This window comes from Ostrea edulis, chromosome 2 (assembly GCF_947568905.1).
Source record: "Ostrea edulis chromosome 2, xbOstEdul1.1, whole genome shotgun sequence".
NCBI lineage: Eukaryota > Metazoa > Mollusca > Bivalvia > Ostreida > Ostreidae > Ostrea > Ostrea edulis.
Genome location: NC_079165.1, coordinates 92,194,517 through 92,219,636, shown reverse-complemented (window position 1 = coordinate 92,219,636; position 25,120 = coordinate 92,194,517). Strand labels below are relative to the sequence as shown.

Sequence of the window (25,120 nt, the reverse complement as noted above, 5' to 3'; positions counted from 1 at the left end):
AACGTATTAGATGACCTACCACGCTGGTGATGTCATACACTATTACAGCGGCAGGTGCTCCTCGGTAATACATCGGGGCCAGGCTGTGGTACCTCTCCTGTCCTGCCGTGTCCCAGATATCAAACTTAATGATCGATTGTGGCACGTTTATGGTTTTGGTCAAGTACGCAGCTGAAACAAGATTCGAGTAAAGAAATAACATTTTGCTAAAAAAAAAAAAAAAATGATTTTTTTTAAAGTAGGAAGTGTTAATTAAAAATGAATGCTGTGATAGAACGCGAGATTAAAATACAAAATGTATTGTAATATTTGATGACTGCGAGTACTTTGAATTTTAATTTTATTCTGATAACTCGATTGAGGCCTGGTTTGAATACCTCCTATTGTAGCTTCCCCGTTTTCGTTGAATTCTCCTCGGACAAACCTCAGGGCGATGCTACTCTTTCCCACTCCAGACTCTCCCAGTAAAACTAGTTTGATCTGCTTGGACTTCCCTTCAGAAATGCTTCGGCCACCCGTGGGGGGACCGGAAGCGCGACCATTTGGTCGTCTGTTTCCGCTCATAGCAAATTTACTTTATATGTACCTGGAAAGGTAAAATTTATGACATCGGTGTGTTCATACAAAGAAAGTAAATATCTGTAACCTCGATGACAAGGATCTTTTTTTTTAAATGCATCCATGTTCAGTTCCTATGCATAAAGTTCGCGAAATTTAACTGAAACGCTGATGTCATAGGTCCTCTCAAATCACATAATTTATGTAGGCATGAAGCTAATTTGTCACAGAATTATGTACATCGTTACTTCGGGCGATCTAGTAGTTATTTCCGTAGTGTGGGCAAGTCAAGAACGAGGGCACACGAGCTGGTTTCCTCGCTAGTGCTTTTCTTATAAACAAAACCAAAAAAAAACTACACAACATAGCAAAGTGATCCTGTTTTTGTCATCAATAATACATCTCCCTCATGTATAGCTCTTATCCTTAGAGACGAATTTGACTCCACTTTTTGGCACTCTCTTTTTCCCTAAAATAGCTCTTACAAGTTTATTGTTATTTCGGATTTCAAAAATTTTGGTTGAACATCACTGAAGAGACATTATTTGTCGAAATGTGCATCTGGTGCATCAAACTTGGTACCGTATAAGTTTTACATACACACGCTACCTAACATGAATATTAATTAGTATTTATAAAATGATACTCCGTATATATAGCATTTATTTACAGAATAGAATAGATATATTTGACACATCGATAGCTCCATGGCTCCTGTGATTCTATTCAAGAGAACCCAATCTCAGTCACATAAATATGAAATGTTATTCAAATGGATAACTTCTCTTCCTACATTGATATTTACGTTCTCTCACCTTTGTAACGGAAGTGTTATGCGTCCTTAAACAACACACTTAATAACTCTCAACAAACTGAATCTGCACAATGAATAAAACTCGGAAGTAGTATTCCAGGATTACCTGCAAGATTGTACAATCCTCCGTAAAAATCATGTACCTAGATATCCTTCATTTTGGTAATAGCACAGGTTCGGACTGTTATCCGCCCCATTTAAGTGATAACATGTACCAGTCCTGGGAACGCCCCCTTGCTAAAAACTTTATTCTAACGATCAAGTCCAAGTTTTGAAAATAAAGTCATGCACTTCCAAATCCTGGATATTTATCTGTGCCCGGTTCCTGAGGGACTTGTCGTTGTACTGTGTTGTATGTTGGTTTATTCCATGCCAATACTTCTAACCACGAGACACTGACACAGACGTATATAAATAGGGGTGATGTCCAAAGTGGATATTTAAATGTAGTGTTATACATATAATAATCCAATGCGCCGTCTGACCTACAAATCATCGGTATGTTAGGGAAGGTTATGCCCTGACGAATATCCAACCCTACAGCCATTCTCCACCGTAATATTTAATATTAGCAGTCTGTGTAATCGATCGATCGGGTGTAGGTGATTTTCTATGCCATAATTAGCTCGGTTTTTCGTATGTGGAGTATACATGTATCTTGACATGATCCCTCACGAAGTAAATGTCATTTTATTAACTCGATATAGTTGTCAATCAACATACAGATACTATGGGCGATGATGTTATTAATTTCAAACGGGAAATATTGTCAAGATCATCGATATATATTAAGTAATTACATTATTAAAATATATCATTAAGTAATTACATTATTAAATAGAATTTCCTTTCCATAGATGGTCTATGGATTTAATATTATCGGGATCATTCATCTTTTTATTTATACAAAGAGTAAACTAAATACTTTTACATTATCGGCGACAAAATACCTCAAAAACATGAAATAAATGATAGATTGTACATACTAAATGTAATATAACAAATAGCATTTATTTTTTAAATTACTTTTTTTTTTTTTACAATTGCACACAAATTTTAAAACCATCCTTTCACCACTATCCAATACGACACGTCATTCTAGTCGGAGGTAAAATAACACATGTATATGCTTTCATATTCACCATATGTTTCATTTAAATCAAATTTTCTGGTGGGGCAAACCCCCGAATCCATCCCCAAGTATTTCACTGAAAAATCCTGAATCAGCTATTTATATAATCGAATTCGGATTTATGTGATTTTGGCCTACTGGGGAAAAAATCAGAGAATTTGCTACGAGTATGTATCCTTTTATACGCAATACTAAGTAAGAGTTTATATGAGTAATCTTTCCTGCTAAATCTAATTATAAAGTTCATATACTCATCTTACCGATCATGAGAAAAAACCTTTTACCTCTGTATGTCATTTTTACACACATACTGTATGGTGTCAAATTCAAAACATTACTGCCTGAAATCTTATATTATGTCCAAGGTAAATTCTGATTTCCATGGAGCGCCAAATCAACAAACTTAAATAATTAAAGGTATATTATTTGCGCACACTAATTGCATTGATGTGCGCATCAAATCAACACTACATGCATTGTTCTCAGCATTTCCACTGCCTACTCTTATTCTAAAAAAGCCGGGAAACATCCTTTGCACGTAAAAATTGTCAACTTTGCCTGTACTAATAGCGGGAAAAGTACTATATTAAAAAAAATGTGGGGCTATATAACACACCCCCCCCCCGGCTATAACTACAATGCAAGTCGAACTATGCAATGCAAGTTGATATACAAACAAGAGGCCCATGGGCCACATCGCTCACCGGAGTCACCTTGGCCCATATCTGAAGACTTTCCATTTATATTTGCATGTAAAACCTTAGTCCCTGTTATGGCCCCAACTACCCCTGGAGGCCACGATTTTTGCAAACTTGAATCTACACTACGTCAGCAAGCTTTCATGTAAATGTCAACTTCTTTGGCCCAATGGTTCTTGAGATGACCCCCCCCCCCACTTGTGGCCCCATCCTACCCCCCCCCCCCGGGAGGGGGGCATGATTTGAACAAACTTGAATCTGCACTATGTCAGAAAGTTTTCTTGTAAATATCAGCTTTTCTGACTCAGTGGTTATTGAGAAGATTTTAACTATATATTTGTATGTAAAACTTTGATCCCCCTTGTGGCCCCATCCTACCCCCGGGGGCCATGATTTGAACAAACTTGAATCTGCACTATGTCAAAAAGTTTTCATGTAAAAATCAGTTTTTCTGGCTCAGTGGTTCTTGAGAAGATTTTCCTATATATTTGTATGTAAAACTTTGATCCCCTATTGTGGCCCCATCCAACCCCCGGGGCCCATGATTTGAACAAACTTGAATCTGCATTATGTCAGGAAGCTTTCATGTAAATTTCAGCTTTTCTGGCTCAGTGGTTCTTGAGAAGATTTTTAAAGTTTTTCCTATATATTTGTATGTAAAACTTTGATCCCCTATTGTGGCCCCATCCTACCCCTGGGGGGCCAAGGTTTAAGGTATTCCATGTATAATGAAAGTATAATGAACAATTTTGAAGGATTTAGATCAACATAAAAGTTTATTGTTAAATAATGATAAAAGTGAAGCAGATGAAATTCACATGACTGGTAAATGATTAGAAGCTGACCTTTTTGCACTTAAGACTTTTTGGAAGAGTTGTCTGCCCTTTGTAAAAATAATAAAAATAAGAAAATCTAATTTTCTAAAAATGTGTATGGTCAATGATTGATTTTATTTCATATTTTCATAAAAAGAAAGTGTATGTAAACTTTCTACCAAGAGATAATTATGAAAATATAATTCCAATGTTATTTATTACAATTGTTTTGATTGGACAAAGATAAATCTAAACGAGAATTTACACATCAATAAATCCAAAAACGCTATGTATACATACGCGCTTGAAAACAAACAACAAAGTGCGGGGAAAGTATTCAAATTATTGAAGTTGATAATGCAGGAAACGAATTGGAATTATAAGAATCAAACATTCTTTTTGAAGAATTTATCGATGTGTAAACTCTGGACATTTTACTCATAAACTTAACATAAAAGTGCTTTGCACTTTTATTCAGTTTGTGAGTAAAATGTCCAGAGTTTACACATCGATAAATTCTTCAAAAAGAATGTTTAATCCTATAATAATTTGTTTTTAAAATATCGTAATAAAACATGCTTTTCCCATATACTTCAATGTTAATTTCTAGGTGAACCAAATCAGGCAGTAAACAAAATTTTGAAAATTCCTTTGGTAGATTATTTTTATTTGATGAACCCTTCAAAATGATACCATGATTACAAATATTCCACCATCCATTTATTAGATATGAAATATGGTCATTATACATTGAATACCTTAAACAAACTTGAATCTGCAATATGTCAGGAAGCTTTCAGGTAAATTTCCACTCTTCTGGCCCAGTGGTTCTTGAGAAGAAGATTTTTAAATGACCCCATCCTATTTTTGCATTTTTGTGATTATCTCCCCTTTGAAAGGGACATGGCCCTTCATTTGAACAAACTTGAAAGCCCTTCACACAAGGATGCTTTTGGCGAAGTTTGGTTGAAATTGGCCCAGTGGTTCTGGAGAAGAAGTCGAAAATGTGAAAAGTTTACGGACGACGGACAAAATGTGATCAGAAAAGCTCACTTGAACCTTCGGTTCAGGTGAGCTAAAAACATTATTTTCAAAAGATTGAATAATATGTGGGGGAGAGAGGATTGCATTAGATACAGATTCAAACTACATGCAATAAATATGTTCCGTTGCTTGACCACAGTGTTAAACGACAAGTGAATAATTAAATGCAGTGGCGGATCCAAGTTTTCCGGGGGGGGGGGGGGGGGGGGGGGGGGGGCATGTAAATTTCAAGTATTAGTAAAAATACACAGCAAATTTGGGAGCCAAATCTGGAGTTTTCATCTATATATATGCCAGTTTTATCAGTTGCGAACCCCTTTCCCTCTAAAAACTCCGCCACTGTTCAAAATGTACATGTATAAAGTCCTACTTTGTTTCAATCTAATTAAAATTAGATCCTATGATCCGCTCATCTACAATCGCTAGCGGATCACAGGATCTAATTCTAATTAGATTGACTTTGTTTGCACATGTAATTTCTGTCATACCTAAGTGTGTTTTGGACATCAAAAATATTAATCAAAATTAATAATAAAGAATTGACGAGATACAAAAGACACCTTACTGATTTATAGGCCTAGTAAGACCAATTTTATACTTTTGTTACATCATGACCCGACATTGTCTTCGAAAAAATCAAACAATGACTGAATTATTGTACATGCAGTTACAATATTTTTCATTAATCACACAATTCTTAACTAGCACGGTTTATATTACAGGCACTCGACGTTTTAAATATTTATAATTTTAAAAAAATGTCTTCCTGTAAACAAAATATTTTGCTTATAAGAAGACATTTTTTTTATTTTTTTTTTTTTTATATTTATTTTTTTTTTTAAACATACACAGTATATATATACATACATTCTGCAAAGAAACTTGTACAAAATGTTTAGAAGAACTATCAAAGGTATATGTATATATTATTTTCTGAGAGAGAGAGAGAGAGAGAGAGAGAGAGAGAGAGAGAGAGATGAGTTCAGTCATTATTTAATATATTTTAAAAGGGTACATATATATTGAAATTTATAAACAAGATAATTTTCAAACAAAAAACAAAAAAAATAAACAACAACAGCAAACAAACACTCAATGAAATAATTGATTCCAGCGGTTCCAGCAGGTGTCAAACAAATCTTTTTCACCATTTTTATATGCAATATGTCTTTGAGTTTCATAAAATGTGTTCATTAGCGATATCGCAACATTTACATTCAGTGTCTTCCCTTTACACCTCATAGTATAGATATAATATTTCAGCCAAAGAACAAGATTATTTTGTATAGTTTTCTTTTCATCCAAAAATCCAAAAATAAAATTATTTTTTGTTATTGATATTTGAAGATTGGTCTTATGTTCAAAACAAACTTCAAATTCTCTTCAGAAATGCTGAACACTATCACATTCCCAAATGTTCAATTGTTTCTTCTTCTATCTGACAGAATGTACAATTCTTATCATCTCTAATTTTGATTTTGAATAAGTATGAGTTTGAAGCTAAAATTTTGTTCAGAATTCTGTATTGAAACCACTGCAGTTTACAATTACTTGTAACTTTAAAGGGCAGTCTGAAGATCATTTTCCATTCTGTGTCATTTAATTCAAATATTTCATTCCACTTTCTTTTACCAGTAGGTTTTTTTTTTTATTATAGATATTTAAAACGTCGATTGTCTGTGCATCAGATTTAGTAATTTTTTTTTTTCTACATTCCATTATATTGACGTTATGTGTTGTGCGCCCTTATATTCAAGGGGAAATAACTCACACTGCATAGTAAAAGATGAAAGGTGAAGATAACAAACAGTGTTCAATCTCATAATTCCTATAAGCAATACAAAATAGAGAGTTGGGCAAACACGGACCCCTGGAAATACCAGAGGTTGGATCAAGTGCCTAGGAGGAGTAAACATCCCCTGTCGATCGGTCACACCCACCGTGAGCTCTATATCTTGATCAGGTAAACGGAGTTAAAAGGTATCCCATTGATAATAGCAATAATTAATTTGATGCGCACATTAATTCAATTGATGATACCAATAATTGATTTGATTTGACTATCAACTCAATTATTGCCCTCGTCAATATCAAACTGACGCACGCATTAATGTATGTGGAATTAATGATCTGATGATCTCTTTAATTCAATTAAAGATATCTTTAATATTATCTGCAACCGGACCAACCTTTTGTATAGCTTGCTCTCTCTAAAAACATTTATTGCGCGCATCAATTGAATTAATGCACACTACAATTCATTTAAAGCGCTCACCAATGCAGCAGAATAATCAATGCTATTAACAATTCAATTAATATACAAGTACATAATTAACCTTTTTTTTTAAATCATGGTATACATTTTTTTGTTGTTGGTAAACTCATTGATAAATGAGGATGGAACATTTCTATCATATGATCAATTTATAAATATTTATAGTGGGGTGCATACAAACTGTTTAAAAAATTTCAGTGTATTGCAAGCAGTTAAGAAACATTGTAAACATGTTGCTCTTAATCATTTGAGCAAAGAAGATGAACATATTAAGTCATTACATAGTTTACCACTTGCCTTTGCTAATTAATGCTGGAAATAAGAAAATATACAAGATTCTGAATCACAGTGGTGAAACACCAAAGGTCAAAAGGAATGGAACAAAAAAATTTCAACAGACCAAGAATGGAAAAAAATCAATTTAAATGTTTTTTAAATTTACAAATGATAGAAAAATAGAGGTTACAATATAGAATAAACCAAAGAATATTAACTACAAATACTTTTTTGAAAAAAATTAAAATTATTAATCACAACATGTAGGCCTAGTTTCTGTGTTAGAGAAAAAGAAACACTAGAGCATATTTCATATGAGTGAAAAAGTGAAGAATTTTTATGTATGGTTTATACATGGTTTTTTGAATTTTTTACATTTAATATTGTCACAGATAAAGCATTTTTACTTGGCTGATAAGAGAATGAATTGATTAGTGTTGTAAATTTTCATTTGAAACATTATATATATTCTTCTCATGTAAAGAAAGTCCACTGCTTCTAGTAAAATTTATGAATATCTAGATAAATGTATATCATATTGAAAGACATGTAGCTCTTAATAAGAACTGTATAGAACGATTTGAGGTCACCTGAATACTAGTAAAAAAGTATCACTACTCCCACAGGCTACGAAATCTAAAAACAAAAATTCCTGTTCTGAACATCTAAGCTAAATTTTAATGTTCAGCAAAAGTATAAAACAAGATGTGTTCTTTAAAAAACTTCACTGCCATCAAAAGTGCATACATTGATGAAAGGCTTTAAATAATAGGTGTATTAACATTAAAACATCAAAAGATATGACTAATTCGGACACATCCTAAAGTCATAACCCTTTTCTGCTATTCCTGAGTATGCATTTAGATTTTATACAGTAACAACAAACTTACACATAAATACTATATACTAAGTTTGGCCCACCCTGGGGTCAGAACCCTTACCCTGGGGATCATCTACAATTTTGGTAAAAGACTACTTGCTCTATCCATTTAGTTTCAATTTAAAATCAATAGCACTAGAGATGTTATTTAAGTGTTTTATACATAAACACTATACACCAAGTTTGGCCCCGCCCTGGGGTCAGAATCCCTACCCCGGGGATCATGAAATTTACAATTTTGGTAGAGGTAGAGGCTTTCCTGCTCTCCATCACTATGCATTTAGTTTTTCTTACATGTGTGTGGTTCTTGAGAAGAAGATTTTTGAAAATTGGTCAATTTTGGGCAGTTTTTGCCCCACCCCTAAGGCCCCAGGGGTGCTGGAGTCCTGAAATTTACAATTTATGCCCCCTTGTCTCAAAGATGTTTCATACCAAATTTGAAAAGAATTGGACTGGTAGTTATCAAGAAGAAGTTAAAAATGTTCAAATGAATGAATGATTTTTATTACATTGTGCATGTATAAGAAGATTATAAGCATAAATGCTACATCAGCATGTAATTTGTACGTGAATATATATTTGTACTGATTTTGTGACCAAATTTTTAAGACTTTTAGATTGTGCACAGGGTGAACAAAACATAGCCTATGTTGGCAATTTTTTCACCCTTATTTTTATGTTTTTGTTCTCTTTACTTTTATCCTCTGTATGAGAGTCTGTCATAAGTGTGAAAGTGTTTGTGTAAATAACATTGAGTCCCCATACCCACAGGTCAGGTTGGGATGTAAGGGCACTTGTAAAAATCCTGACTAAAAGAATTAAATGTGTTGAACCAAAAAAAAAATTCAATTAATATGCACAATATTCAGAATTGAAGATATCATTAATTACATGTATTCGAAGAGATCTTTAATCAAATGAAATGCTGCGCGCATCAAACAAATTGATAGCTGTACATAAAAGACAGGCTAGATTATCTAAGGAATTTCACAGAAAGAAGAAGTTCCTAAATCCTCTTTATTGATAAGTTAATAACTATACATGTTCTGTAGTCCCTGGTTATCACAACGACCACAATGTAATCTTATTCTGGCCCCTCACTACAATAGTGATAGTTTAAAGCTGTATGGTCCGAATTACGATATTTTTTTCCATCTCGTAAAAACGCTATTAAATCATCGCACGTATGTAGTTATGAGACTGTACGACATATCATAAATTATTTCACCTGTTTTAAGCCAAATAATTTGATTTTAAATCGATGTTTACAAATAACCGCGTCACTGCCATTTCAAGTGACAGTCATGTGACCAGTTCAAACTTTCAGATCATCGGTGGTCTTATCTGTGCAAAGCTGTGTATTTTGTAATAACAGTGCCGTACCATAAGTTTAATAGAAATAAAAATATCAAATACCTCCTAGTAATTCGTTGTTTTACGCTCTTTCAGCCTTAAAACTAGACATTTGCGTACGAGTTAATACATCATGTTGGGATTCCCCTGACGCGCGTGGGTCTATTTATAGACGTCTATTATGGGATGATTTATATATGTAGCCACTATATTTACTTTCTAAATAATATTCGCACTGTTTTCTTTTACATGCAGATGTTTTCAAGCATGTAATTAAGGGAAAGTTAATAACTTTATAAAGTAATTAATCTGCTTTAAAGTAATTATGTACAAAAATAATACATGAACATCGGGTCATACAGCTTTAACAGCATGAAAAGCTCTAACTTATCTCATATGTAAAACAATTTATCACAAACTACACTTTCAACAAATCAAAAACAATATTTTGTAATGTAGTTACAAAAGTAAAGGCTAGAAATCACACACTGACTCGATATCACAGATTTCATTTTGAACCAGAAACCTTATTTTTTGCCCTGTTTCCTCTTTTTTCTGCCCTTGGCCCTTGACCTTTGCCTCTCCCTGAACTTTGAACTTTTGTCTTTGATCTCCTCTCTGCTATCTTTGTACAGAGTCCTGAGTTTGGTGCTCTCGGTGACCTGCGGTATCGTCCCACGTTTTCTCATTAACCTGATAATAAATCCTGTTCCTGCTAGCGTGACGGTGTACCGGATTGGAGATATTAATTTGTACAATAAAAATGCAATCACAAAATCTCCCAAGCTCGAGGAACGGAATGGCTGCATCAGCGAATCACTGAGTCCCATCTTCTCTAGTAACGATATCACGTCTACCCCACTGAAACATAACATATGCTGCGTTATCAATTCAAAATGACGTCATTTCTTCATAAACAGACACTCTACTCATTGTTAAGTACATGCATCGTTTGAAATGTGGACATTTTAGTACACAACTTTAACTTATTATTATTAGGATTATAACTTATTTAAGAATTCCGAGATATTCTCTGATGGTGGTAAACCTTCACTGAATGCAGTGAGCTCATTTACTGTAATTAGCTTTGAACTAACATGCCCCCTATTTTCTCTAGCTCAGACAAGGGTTTTTGGTCCACTCCCTTCTTTTGGCTAGCAAAGATGCATTCACCCTACTATGCTATAATAGATGGTTAAGCTACAAGATCAAAATGCCAACATTTGTTTTTTTTAAAACTTACCAGGTCAAATTGACATAAAAAAAAACACAAAACTTACCTGGTCACAATGACGTAAAAAAGTCCATACCACATTATCGAAGTCACAACTTCAACAAAAATCAGCGCTTTCCCGTGTTCCTTGTAAGTCTGTTTGAACCTCTGATAGACTGAGAGTCTTTTATCTGTACTGTCGTCAGTTACTGTGCTGTCTGGCTTCAGCTTGTCAGTTTCTTCCTGGCCATTCCGAGAATTCAAATTACTCCCCCGCCCTTTCTCTGGACTCTGTGGTGGTTCATATGAGCTACTGTATGGTCTATGTAAACCACGGTAGTTCAATGATGTAATGGAGTATAGGCGGGGATGATGATGTGTTGTGTAACAGCTTCCTCCATGTCCTACAATAAGTCAGGACATGTACTAATTCATATAATAAGTCAGGACATGTACTAATTCATATAATAAGTCAGGACATGTACTAATTCATATAATAAGTCAGGACATGTACTAATTCATATAATAAGTCAGAACATGTACTAATTCCTATAATAAGTCAGGACATGTACTAATTCCTATAAGTCAGGACATGTACTAATTCATATAATAAGTCAGGACATGTACTAATTCATATAATAAGTCAGGACATGTACTAATTCATATAATAAGTCAGGACATGTACTAATTCATATAATAAGTAAGGACATGTACTCATTCATATAATAAGTCAGGACATGTACTAATTCATACAATAAGTCAGGACATGTACTAATTCATACAATAAGTCAGGACATGTACTAATTCATATAATAAGTCAGGACATGTACTAATTCATATAATAAGTCAGGACATGTACTAATTCATATAATAAGTCAGGACATGTACTAATTCATACAATAAGTCAGGACATGTACTAATTCATACAATAAGTCAGGACATGTACTAATTCATATAATAAGTCAGGACATGTACTAATTCATACAATAAGTCAGGACATGTACTAATTCATACAATAAGTCAGGACATATACTAATTCATACAATAAGTCAGGACATGTACTAATTCATATAAGTCAGGACATGTACTAATTCATATAATAAGTAATTACATGTACTAATTCATATAATAAGTAAGGACATGTACTCATTCATATAAGTCAGGACATGTACTAATTCATATATAATAAGCACCTTCCCACAAGGTGCTGATGAATGAACAGAAACACGCTTTAACATAATGTCTATGGTTGAAAATGCGAATCAAGTCTGATTATCCCAGCCTTTATACTGTTTCTATCTTGTTTTGTGCCTATAAAATTACCAATGAAAGATTGACCTTGACCCTTGACCTTGAAAAACCATTGATTTCTTCCACTCGTCATTGGGGGCATGTGTACCAAGTCTGATGATCCTAGCTAGCCCTACAAGCATTTAACAATGTACATACAAATAAAAGCAGACCTTAATTCAAAAACGAAAGTCAAAACATGCTAAATTTAGCACAAGTAATACTGCTGAATATCGAGCACATCAGAACAAGGTATATTATCAGGTCCAGCACAATTTTTATAGTTTTATAGCTATATAGCTTTATAAAGCAGCTATCTTAAAAATAGCTTTATTATTTGAACTAGTTAAGATTGAATTTCTTAAGTGCAATGTCATTGCCAATGGTACAGACATAAGGTCACATAACTTTTGAGCATGTTTATACTTTGTTCACTCCCTACAACACTGTTTATAACATCATTTTAAGAATTTCTTTTATGTTCTTAACTGACCACTACCCTAGTAGGCAATCAAGAAGCAACAACAAATTACAACATTAAGTTTGTCATGTCGGTGTACACAATGTCATCAGAATTGGTTTGTGATGGCAGACGTCGTTGACTTTATTTACTTATTTATCTACTTTTTAAAAAAAATTAAAATAAGTTTGTAAATTTCATATCTTTTATATCTCAAGAAACATAGCTCCTATATAGCCAAACCCCCTTTTTTTTAAAAATGTGCAACATATCCAGATATCGTCTAAGAACATTGCAATTTCAGACAATTCATATTATGTACAACATTTACCATGAAAAGATTTTACAGCACCATGACAAAACGATGTCACATTCTTTCTCGAAATCTTAAGTAAAATCCGGTTCGGAAATAGTAGTAATCGACAACCTTCCATGGTCGTCACGGTTTACTTTCACTTTTGATTCAAAACGGCGGTAAAAGTAGTACACCACTCGAGCGGGTTACAGTAGCTGTCCTAACTAATCTACCCACGGAGCTCATTCTTACAGGACATATAGATCTAGCTGAAGGCCAAAATGTCATATGAGCTTCTACATGATTGATACATCACCTGATGAAATTCAGAATTCAAGTTACCATGGTTACAGGCAGCACTCAATATAAATGGATCATTAATAAAGGAGAAAATGCAAGTGTGAGTGGCACAGTATAGCTTTCTGGTAATCGGCTTGAATCTTCATTTACATGTGATAAAAAGAATCTCCCATAATAAAAAAGTAAGTAAGTAAGTATAGGGGTGGAGTTGGATGTACGTCAAGGAAAGAGTTCTCAAGATATTGGGTGGACAATACCTTCCTATGTCCAGCAGATTGACCCTTGACCATGTGATCTCAAAATCAATAGGGGTCATCTACTCCTTAGGGTGTACCAGTGTACAAAGTTTGGTGTTAATCAAGCAAATGATTCTCAAAATATAGTTAAGTACTATGTCCTGTTTGACCTTTGACCATGTGAACCCAACCAAAATCTAAAGGGTTCATCTACTCCTTAAGATGTTCTAGTGTACCAAGTTTCATGTATGTCAAGGAAAGGGTTTACAGGATACTGAGCGAACATTATTTTCTTATGTCCAGCGTGGATTGACCATAGACCATGTGATCTCAAAATCAATAGGATTCATCCACTTCTTATCGATAAGATGTACCAGTGTACCAAGTTTGATGTCTGTCAAGCAAAGGGTTCTTAAGATATTGGGCAAATAAGACTTGGTCTGCAGATCAACCACTAGACTAACCGACCAACAGGTGCAAAATAATATGACCCCACTTTTTCAAAGTATTAGGTGAACAGGTTCACATTGTATACAACATTTCCACAAAATCTAGGGGAAATTAAATCATTTGTGGCAGACACCTCAGCTGAGGATGAAACCTGGAACCTCAGGCATGACAGTCCAGTGCTCTGACAATCAATCTAAAGGGTTAACCCACTAGCCATTAGCCAGAGCTCATAGGAAGGGTCAACCCACTAGCCATTAGCCAGAGCTCATAGGAAGGGTCAACCCATTAGCCATTAGCCAGAGCTCATAGGAAGGGACAACCCATTAGCCATTAGCCAGAGCTCATAGGAAGTTCCAGGCATCTAACAATACCACAGTTATAGCACCAGAGAAAATCTCCTCGCCAAAAATGTCTACCCTACCAATTAGGGTTGCAACGGGTACCCGAAATAACTGAAAACCGTGGGTCGTGTTGTTCGGGTCGGGTTCGGTTCCATTTTCCTGTATTTCAGTTCGGGTTTGGTTTTTAAAATAAAATAATTATTAGAAATCCGTTTAAACGAAATGTCGTCAAAATCCTCAAAGGTGGCGGTATTTTGATTAATTGTTAGATGATGGCATTGTGGACAAAACTGTAAATAATGACAGTATATGTAAGATATGACAGACGCATTGAAAATACACCACAGGATCAACATCGTCAATGACAAATAATTGAAAGCATGGATGGAAATGACAATGCTGTTTCTAGTACCATGGATGTCGAGTCTAAACCTCAGTCCACATCCCCAAGTAATTATTGTGACAAAATACAATAAAGCTTTTTGATTTTTTAAACTGTATATTAGATTTTTAAAATAGTTATATAGACCTGAACCGAAATACCTGAAACAGAAGTAAAAAAAATTAGAACCGACCCAAAATTTTTTGGAACTGTGACAGCCCTACCACCAATGGAAAAGGTTATTCCAATATAACATCCCCATTAATGAAAGGTGGAGATAATGATATATAAAATCTATTCTTTGTAAAAATAAAAATCAATGTCATTTTATGACTTTATCTATAGATCCTGGTGTTCTCAAATAATTACAGAGATTTTTGAAGCTGACATAAAAATCTGAGGGTTTGACAACTGGCTTGAAGTAGTTTGTCTCAATGTTTTGTTCAATCGACGAGTGTTCTTCAGTTGTAATCTGTGAGTGGCAATGATCACCACAGTAACGCGACATCGATTTGTCCTCAGCAGTTTTCCTCTTGCTATTTTTGGTTTCAGTATGGTCCATATCAAATGTGTTTTCCAACTTCCTTGAGAAAAACGTCTTTTCATTACACTGAACAGAAACAAAGGACAATTGCCGATTTTCTTTACACCTATCACAGTCCCTGTGAAGCGTCCTAGCAATCTCACTTCCACCACAAAGAGGTCGTTTAGAGTTTGCTTTCAACTGTTTTGAAATGCACTCAATGTCAGACATTTCAATGTCCTCGTCTATTTCTGTATTCACCTTGCACTGTGTATTGTAAGGATACAGACACTTGTCTTTGGTGACATGCTTTTCTTTGGGATCCCCTGGACTGACAAAAGACTTTTTACAAGGCCTGTTGTCTGTACATAGGTCCTCAAACCTCGCCCTTTTAGCTGTTGGTTCCTCTGTAAGAATGGGGTCACGGACAACCTAAACACAGAAACAGGTCAAATGTTACGGTATTGAATTCACATTGCACCACAGTAAAACACATTTATAGCAAATGCTGGACACAAACAATTTTGATTTATAGTAAACGTAATCACTATATCCAATAAGTTAATAATAAGTTTTAAAACTACAGGGAATGAAAATCACTTCGTTGTAAGCAGGAATTCATTATAAATGTGTTTGCTGTAACTGTATTTTACTGTATTTCAATCAAAATTGATGCTAACTTGTTTTGCTATTTGATGAAGATTTATCATTGAATTTCTTTTTCTTATAACGAAGCCTGTGTGCCACACTATGGACTGGTGGGACTTATATATAACAGTAGTACTATTGTTCAGCATCTGAAGCCATTTGTTTTCTCTAATCTAAAATTACTCTTACATCAAATGTTAAAATATTTTATCATTTATCATTGACAACCAACATCTGAATGAAAGGATATGAGCAATATTTTAGCTTTAATTCTGTGTTATGTAAACAAAGACTCGAGTCTTTTTATGTATACATTTACACACCAGTGAAATGTTGATTTTGTAATTTAAAGCATCCTTCATTTTGTACAATCACAAATTTTAACTTTCAAATGACACATTTTACCAAAAGTATACTTGAAATGTGATATATATTAATTAACTTACATCGATATCCATTTATTTGAAATCTTCGTAAACAATAACACACCCCAATCTTTGTTTTCAAAACAAATAATAAACTCTTCATAATGATCGAGCTTCTGTCGTGATGCATAACATTAATTTTTTGTAATACATTAAATTTGGGGGGGAATCATGTATCAGTCCCTTTCAAGAATGTTCATTTGTGTGGTTTGTGACTTGAAATATGCCTATTTACTTCTCTCTGTGGTGACCGTTTGTGACTTGAAATATGCCTATTTACTTTTCTCTGTGGTGACTGTTTTCCAGCTTTTCCCTGAAGGTACAGGGCACATGCAGTAGAAAAGTGTCCCTGTTGCCTCAGATCCAAAATATCCTCAATATCTGTGATTCCTTCTCCTGACAGGTATTGGGTCAAATTCGGGTCATCAAAATGTTTGAAAGGGCAACCACCACTGCCTCCAAATGGCGGGGTAAAATTTTCCTACATTTTAAAAAAAATTAAGATATATTTATTTACTGGTGCAATACAAATGATACAAGTGTTGTAAGAACCTTCAGTAAACCTCATAATTACATGTTGTTTAAATCTTTAATGAACAATTTTCGAGATGTGCAGCTGAGACAGAAATACTGACAAATGAAGCACCGTGAAGATGGAGATTACGACTGACCTGGAGAGAAACACACCAGTGAGCTCTATAGTTGATATGTGAGCCCTCCAGTCCATACAGGTGCCGTATGCCATATTGATATCTCTTCTCATTTCCCTCCCACGCGTGATGACATCCACCACTGTCTGCGCTGACTTGGCTGTAATAATGCTTCCAGAATTGTATCGCCTCGTGCACCGGCATACCAATCTCCTTCAGGAACAACGTCAACTGTATCTATAGAGGATTATGTGAACGAGTATTCATTTCTAACTCACCATTTTGACAACTTTATTCATTGTCATTATTACTTCATTCATTGAACATAGTTCTTCCTTTACACATTTTCACAGTAAGCCATTATCACTCTGTATGTAAAATGGACAGCTCTTTGTATCTTCCAATAGATATTCCTCACTATGACATACATGATATACTAGGTATATGCACATGATTATTCCAGTGTAAACAGATACTGTAAATGTTACGTGTGGTACTTATTTCCACTATGTCCTTATTACGTGTGGTACTTATTTCCGCTATGTCCTTGGTCACATAAAATCTGCAGAATTTAATACCAGACTTAAAGCATGTATACTATTTTCATGAAAGTCATATACAACTCGGACCAAACCAAAAATGACATACCCTGAAGTGAGGATACACCTTAATGACATACCCTGGAGTGATGTTGAATGACATACCCTGGAGTGGAGATACACTTGGATAACATACCCTGGAGTGAGGATACACCTGAATAACATACCCTGGAGTGAGAATACACCTGGATGACATACCCTGGAGTGGGGATACACCTGGATGACATACCCTGGAGTGGAGATACACTTGGATAACATATCCTGGAGTGAGGATACACCTGAATAACATACCCTGGAGTGAGAATACACCTGGATGACATACCCTGGAGTGGGGATACACCTGGATGACATACCCTGGAGTGAGGATACACCTGGATGACATACCCTGGAGTGAGAATACACCTGGATGACATACCCTGGAGTGGGACACACCTGGATGACATACCCTGGAATGAGGATACACCTGGATATAATACCCTGGAGTGGGGATACACCTGCATGACATACCCTGGAGTGAGGATACACCTGGATGACATACCCTGGAGTGAGAATACACCTGGATGACATACCCTAAAGTGTCAGAGGATACACCTAGATGACATACCCTAAAGTGTCAGAGGATACACCTAGATAACATACCCTGGAGTGGGGATACACCTAGATGACATACCCTGGAGTGATGTTGAATGACATACCCTGGAGTGAGGATACACCTGGATGACATACCCTGGAGTGAGGATACACCTAGATGACATACCCTGGAGTGATGTTGAATGACATACCCTGGAGTGAGGATACACCTGGATGACATACCCTGGAGTGAGAATACACCTGGATGACATACCCTGGAGTGAGGATACACCTGGATGACATACCCTGGAGTGAGAATACACCTGGATGACATACCCTAAAGTGTCAGAGGATACACCTAGATGACATACCCTGGAGTGAGGATACACCTAGATGACATACCCTGGAGTGAGGATACACCTAGATAACATACCCTGGAGTGAGGATACACATGGATGACATACCCTGGAGTGGAGATACACCTGGATAACATACTCTGGAGTGGGGATACACCTGGATGACATACCCTGGAGTGGGGACACACCTAGATGACATACTCTGGAGTGGAGATACACCTGGATAACATACTCTGGAGTGGGGATACACCTGGATGACATACCCTGGAGTGATGTTGAAGCCTGTGGTGGGTATGTAGATTCTGGAGTAACACAAACATGCACGGTGGGAAGAACTGACCTTCTGTCATCACTTCTCCTCGTGTCAGTGTGGTACAGGGTAAACAGGCCAAATTGGATTGTGGCCTGTATTTGTTCCGCAGCATCACCTGATACAATATAAAACAGAACAAGATTAGTGATCACATGTATTCAATTCATTGGTAATTGTGGCCTTGCACTGCTGACTAGAAAATGGTCATATATTGTCAGTCTCTGTATCTTTAAATCTAAACTAAAGACTCATCTGTTTACAATTCATTACAACTAGTCTGTGCAGATGAAATCTAAGTCAAGATTACTATGTTGTGCAATCATAACGGACTCCCTTATCTTCACATACTAGTCATTTGTTCTTATACAACTTATTTTACTTATTTTATTGTTATTTAAATAGCGTTTAGAGCAATATGGATTTTACACTTTACAAAATAAATTTATTATTATATCTGATACCATTATATTTCAATGTAAAAGGCTTGAATATGATTGGACAAAAAACATTGTGAAAATCATGATGTTTCCCTGTGAGAGTAAAAACCACACCCTCCCATTTGATACTATCTAGCAATGGGCAACTACTGTACATACACTATTTAAAATCATACCAAAATATGTATATACATGATAACATATTTATATGTTCAACATTTGATTTCCCAAAAGTCTTTTATCCTTTAAACAGCTTGTCAAATCTGATCAAAATTGGATCCTTTGATCTACTCTCTTAGATTGCTACACAAATTCCTTGTGCAGTGATTTACATGTGCGAATCAAAGGACCTGATTCTAATCAGATTGCAGCTTGACAAGAGTAGAATAAAATTGTGCGCATTTAGAATTTTACCTGCAGTCGGTGTCTGAGTATTTTACACCGCTTATCCAAGTTTTCCTGCTCAGATTTACATTTCTGTATGCCCTGTTGGAGGGAGAGTTCAAAGCAGTGTGCTAACACATGGTGTAGGTAGTGATATGGTACAAATGCCTGTCCATTCTGAAGAGTGACCATTCTTTTGGCCATTAAATGTGGTACAACAGAGAAGGGAACTTGAAAGAATAAATTGCTTTTCCTCTCACGACTTAATGTCACAACTTTTCTCCATCTCCCTTGGGATGTCTTAATTTGGGCAAAAATGCTCTGTATTTGATCAACTAGAGAGTATTCTGAAGATGAGAGATATGCAGATTCTTGTAGCTTCTTGAGTCTTTGTTCGGTGTATGACAGAAATCTACAATGTCAATTGCATGTTATTGTCAACAATTATAACATTTGTACTGGTAACTACCCAAGACCATAAAGATGCTAGTATTACACGCACTTAAATTACAATCAATTAAGATTCAATGATAAAGGTTATTTCATACCTATGTAATTCTTTATCATTCATGCACTTTAGTCTGAACTGAAACAGTCTGGACTCAGCATGGAGAATAAAATTACAGGAATCTGCTTCATTTGCTAGTAAACGTCTACAAAATAAAATACCTAACATTGTTAACAATTTCAACATATACTTTCAGTACACCAGTCCATAATGTTTATAATGATGTAGTGATTGAGATCAATTGAAAACTGTTACAATTACCTGCATCAGTGTCACACCATTGTTTTGAACATCATTTTGTTTGTTAATTGCTTGAGGATGTAATTTGCAATGTTTTGACCTTAATACCACCTTCACACTCACGGATTTTTCTTACGAGTCCTTACGGATCTCCGACTCGTAGTCAATCGCAAGCATTCGTAAATTACTCGCCGGTATCCGTTAATAACTCGTCACAACTCGCACACATTCGTAAGGATCCGTGAAAGTAGGGGCAAATTTTTTGACATGTCAAAAAAAATTTCACAATTGTCCACGGATTTCATTTTCCGTAAATAACTTGTAACAATTCGTAAGTATTGTAAACTGGTCGCAAGAACACGTAAACTACTTGTAAGAATCCCTAAACACTTGTAAAAAGTTTTTTTTACGAATCTTTGCAGGGTCTGACATTTACTTTTTTCAGCACTGGACCAGTCGGGCTACTTCAAATGATGTTTGCTAGACCTGACCTTAAATCCACTAGCTCCGACTAACTTTCCAGAAACTGATAGTTTCTCCATATTTAAATGTACTTAATTCCAATGACAAACATCATGTTTGCATGAACTGAAACGTACTTAAATGTCTAGAAAAAGAGCTTTAGTCTCGTCATTCAATTTAATACTCTCATTTTCAAACACATTTTCTGTTTCTTTAAATTCTACCCGGCACGGAAATTCTCTAGTCCATTTAAAATAAAATGACCTCAACCGTTTTTTTTTAAAATCTCTATTTCATAAGCTCTGCTTTGTTTCTTCTCAACCTTTTACTTTTTTTTCTTGGGACATCTTTCTTTGAGGACGAGAAGTCGCATTTGAATATAGAGACATTCCTGCACATATGTCAACACCGAAAAATGGCTGTTTATGACGTAATTTATTAATTTGATAAACACTTTCTTATATTTGATTCAAATAAACTGGGTTTTTTTTAATGAAAATAAATTCATCTAAAACATAACTTTACACACATTAATATCGAGTAGATGTCGTAAAACATCACTTCCGACCGCAACTTATTTATTAGAAATAAAAAGTGATTGTGTCATCATGCAGTTCAAAATTGCTCGCAAACTCTACGGTTATTCTTTTTTTAGTTAAGAATAAAATATCTTATGGTTTAAAGTAAAGTTTCTTGTTTATTTTTTCAACACGACCAGTCAGACTAGTAAATCGACATTTTACCCGACCCGACCTATAATTTAGTAGACTCAGTTGGTCGGACGTGCCTTAGTGTCAAACCCTGCTTTGCGGTTAGTTTACGAGTTGTTTATGGATTATTACGAATGCCTAAATGATATGTACGATTTCATTCACGTCAGGTTACAATCGCTTTACGAATTGTTCACAGTCATTACGAGCGCTTTACATATAGACACGATTACTTTACGAGTACTACTTAAACTTTACGATTAAAGAAAGGTATAAAAGACACAAAATCTGACAGTTTCTTTCAGTTGTTATCAAGACATCAAAGAAGTTACACATCTAGCATACAATATACACACATGCTGTTACAAATAATGTCAGTTGTCGAATGATGATACAAAGCCAATTTACGAACACTTTTGAGTCAAAAACGTAAACAATCGTAACTAATTTCTAACTATTCGTAACAACAAGTTATCAACACGTTAACAGGTCGTGATTTACACGTAAAAGCTAAGGCCTAGATAAATAAATTGTGTGTTTCCAGTTCCCCGACCGACCCTAAAATATATTAGCTGACCCTGAAAAATTTATACACCGATATACTTCCCAGAAGTAAACAATTCCGGTTTCATTATTAGAAATCCTAATCTCAATCATTTCCGTGTTTGAGAAAATACATATTCCTTTACGCATTAAACAAAAATGTTCTGAGAGCGATTTCTCCGGGGGGGGGTGGGGGGGGGGGGGGGGGGGGGAGCAGCGTGTTTGTCTTGCCAAGCATATTGCAAACATCAAGAGGGAAAAAACTTTATAACTATGGTAAAAACAATGAATCATTGTTTAGTATTTTTGAGAAGCATCATGAAGGGCCATCTGATTGGCCAAAACACTGCGAAACTACAATATTATGTTGGCCAAATAAATCGCATTCCAAAAACATGGAGCCGTATGAAGTTCAGGGCAGTATTTCTGTTGGTGATTTAGCCAGATTTGAAATGAAATATTTAGAGTTTATTTGTGAACCAGACGTTGACCCTACATTAGGTGCAGGGTTGTTAGTGGCAGCTGAATCGGCGACCAAAAAAGCTATTGATGCCTTCCAGGTTTTAATGTCAAAAAGACGAACATTTAAATATTAAGAAAAAATATCCAGGTAGCTTTTGCATAACTATGTCGGTGTAATATGCATTTCTCAAAATAGTTTTACATGTACACAACAGTCTTCACGAAAACTCAGTGGTCCGAAGACTGAGGCCAGTGAATTTTACGGTCGGGTCAGTGAAAATTAAAAATCAGGAAGTCTGATGGGCTTGTAGACTTTTCGTAAGTCACATTAAATATATTAAATGTTGGATTTAGATATTCTAAACATCTTATTTGCTTACATTTACCACATACAATAAATCAAAAAATAGTACATAAAGTAAGTGTTTAGACATCGTGGTTTGTTTATTTTGTAAAGAACGATAACTATATACTTGTAACTGTCAAGATAACTTGTACGTTGATCATGTGAATATTAAACGAACAACTTGTTGAAAAAACAAAATGGCTGCGTTCTGTATTGCCCAGCACACCGGTAATTGCTGCTTTATTGCATTGTACAATTAAAATGAACTTCGTCAAGTGCAATTATATTGTCTCTGATTTTATGCAATTTCTATAGTTTATAGAATTAATCAATCGTTTACATTTGATGTTAGTAGAGAAAGCTACTTCCTAAGGTTGCACTCGGGCTGTTTTCATGTTTGTGAAAAATAAGTGAATTTATAGTCTTGTTGTTTGCGGGTGAAGAGAAGAGAAAATACTGTGTACGACTGGTGTTGTTTTTCTGGAATTGACAGAAAGGATGTCTTAGGGTGGATATGAATATGAGTAATAACCATAGTTTTAGTAAATTAATTGTACAATTTTACAATGCATTCCATAATGTATGTGATAAATATGTACTATGAAAATTTAGGGGGCCAGTAAATTTCACTGTGGGCCAGTAAATTCAGACAGTTCACTGGTCCGACTGGCCAGCAAGTTTTAAATGTTTTCGTGAAGACTGACACAATATGCTTTAATCCTGATATAAAATGTCATATTGTCAAAGTTGAATTTTAAACAATATAATGTTCAAATAAATTAAATTATTTACCCTACCTACCTACCCTATTTTTTTCCAGGTTGGAATAGGAAACACACTATTTATTTATCTTGGCCTAAGCTAAATAGTAAATTTCCATTATATACTCCTAACAATCCCTAAAAAGCTCGTATTTATCCGTATTCATTCGGAACAAATCGTAAATGTGTTCCGTAAATTTACGGGTTTGTGGAATACATAAGGATCCGCAAGAAAAATCCGTGAGTGTGAAGGTAGATCTACCATAAAATATTACGTGTGGTTTAAAGGGAAATTTTAAAAATGATGCTCTAGGGCTCTATCTAACCCAAATTCCTAATGACAGACCAGAAGTTGCATTTAGTGCTAACCTTAATGTGAAATGAGAAATTATATCTTTGTTGGATCCTTCCAGTAAGACGTCAGAATCCATAACAATGTTGGGGGTGGAAAGAATTGCATGGAACTGATCTGTTTGGTTTCCACATTTCATCACTTTTATCAAAAAGTTTAGTCTAACTGTAGCAAAATATTCAAAGTGTTTCAGAGATACCACGCCCCTGGGAGGTTCAAAATAAAACATGTTGAGTTGATGTCGGCAGCAAACAATCTACTTTCATTTCTTAAGATCTATCGTATGATCAGGGTAAAAGTAGAATTTGAGCGGTAAGGTCAAACTATCGGATTCAGGTCAACTCGTACACTGATTATTTCGTACAACTACAAAATGAAGGTTTGGGTTTTTTGGGGGGGGGGGGTGTCTTGTATTTATTACTATTCTTTAAAGTTTCTATTGGCTTTTAGTTTTTGATTTTGTTGTTTAAAGCGTTCTATTAGAACAATCCGAATATTATGTACTCTATCCCCTCTGGACAACGCTTATATAAAACTGCCTTCTTTATTAGAATGAGAACTTTGCCGGGTTTTAGCTCTATTCACTTCCAGACACCAATCATTGCAAAATGACTGCACATAGCTTATCTAATTTAGACTGTTCAAAGACCTGATGCATACTGTTTGGGATAACAACATTACATCAGCATCGTACAGAAGCCAGTTTATCATTCATCATTATTACGGTACTTTTATATAGCGCCCACTGGCACTTGACGTTTTATATATCTGTAATTAAAAAAAAAAAGTCTTCCTATATATAACCTACTCACGTTATAGGAAGACAATTTTTTTTTTAGTATAAATATTTTTTAAAAACGTTTAGTGCCTGTGATATAGCGCCTAGATAATCATCTCGCTGACACATCAGATTCTTTCCTTCCTTTGGTCGGTCATAAATACAAAATATTTACATATACAAATAAGACAATAGAGGGTGAGTAGACATACAGATACAATTTTGAGGATATGAAATCAAT

General features: G+C 35.1%; 1 pseudogene; it reads right to left on the bottom strand.

Annotated features, from left to right (window-relative positions):
- Nucleotides 1-24,409, bottom strand: part of LOC125680136 (uncharacterized) — a 32,733-nt pseudogene extending 8,324 nt beyond the window's left edge.
- Between the last annotated feature and the right edge of the window lie 711 nt (nucleotides 24,410-25,120).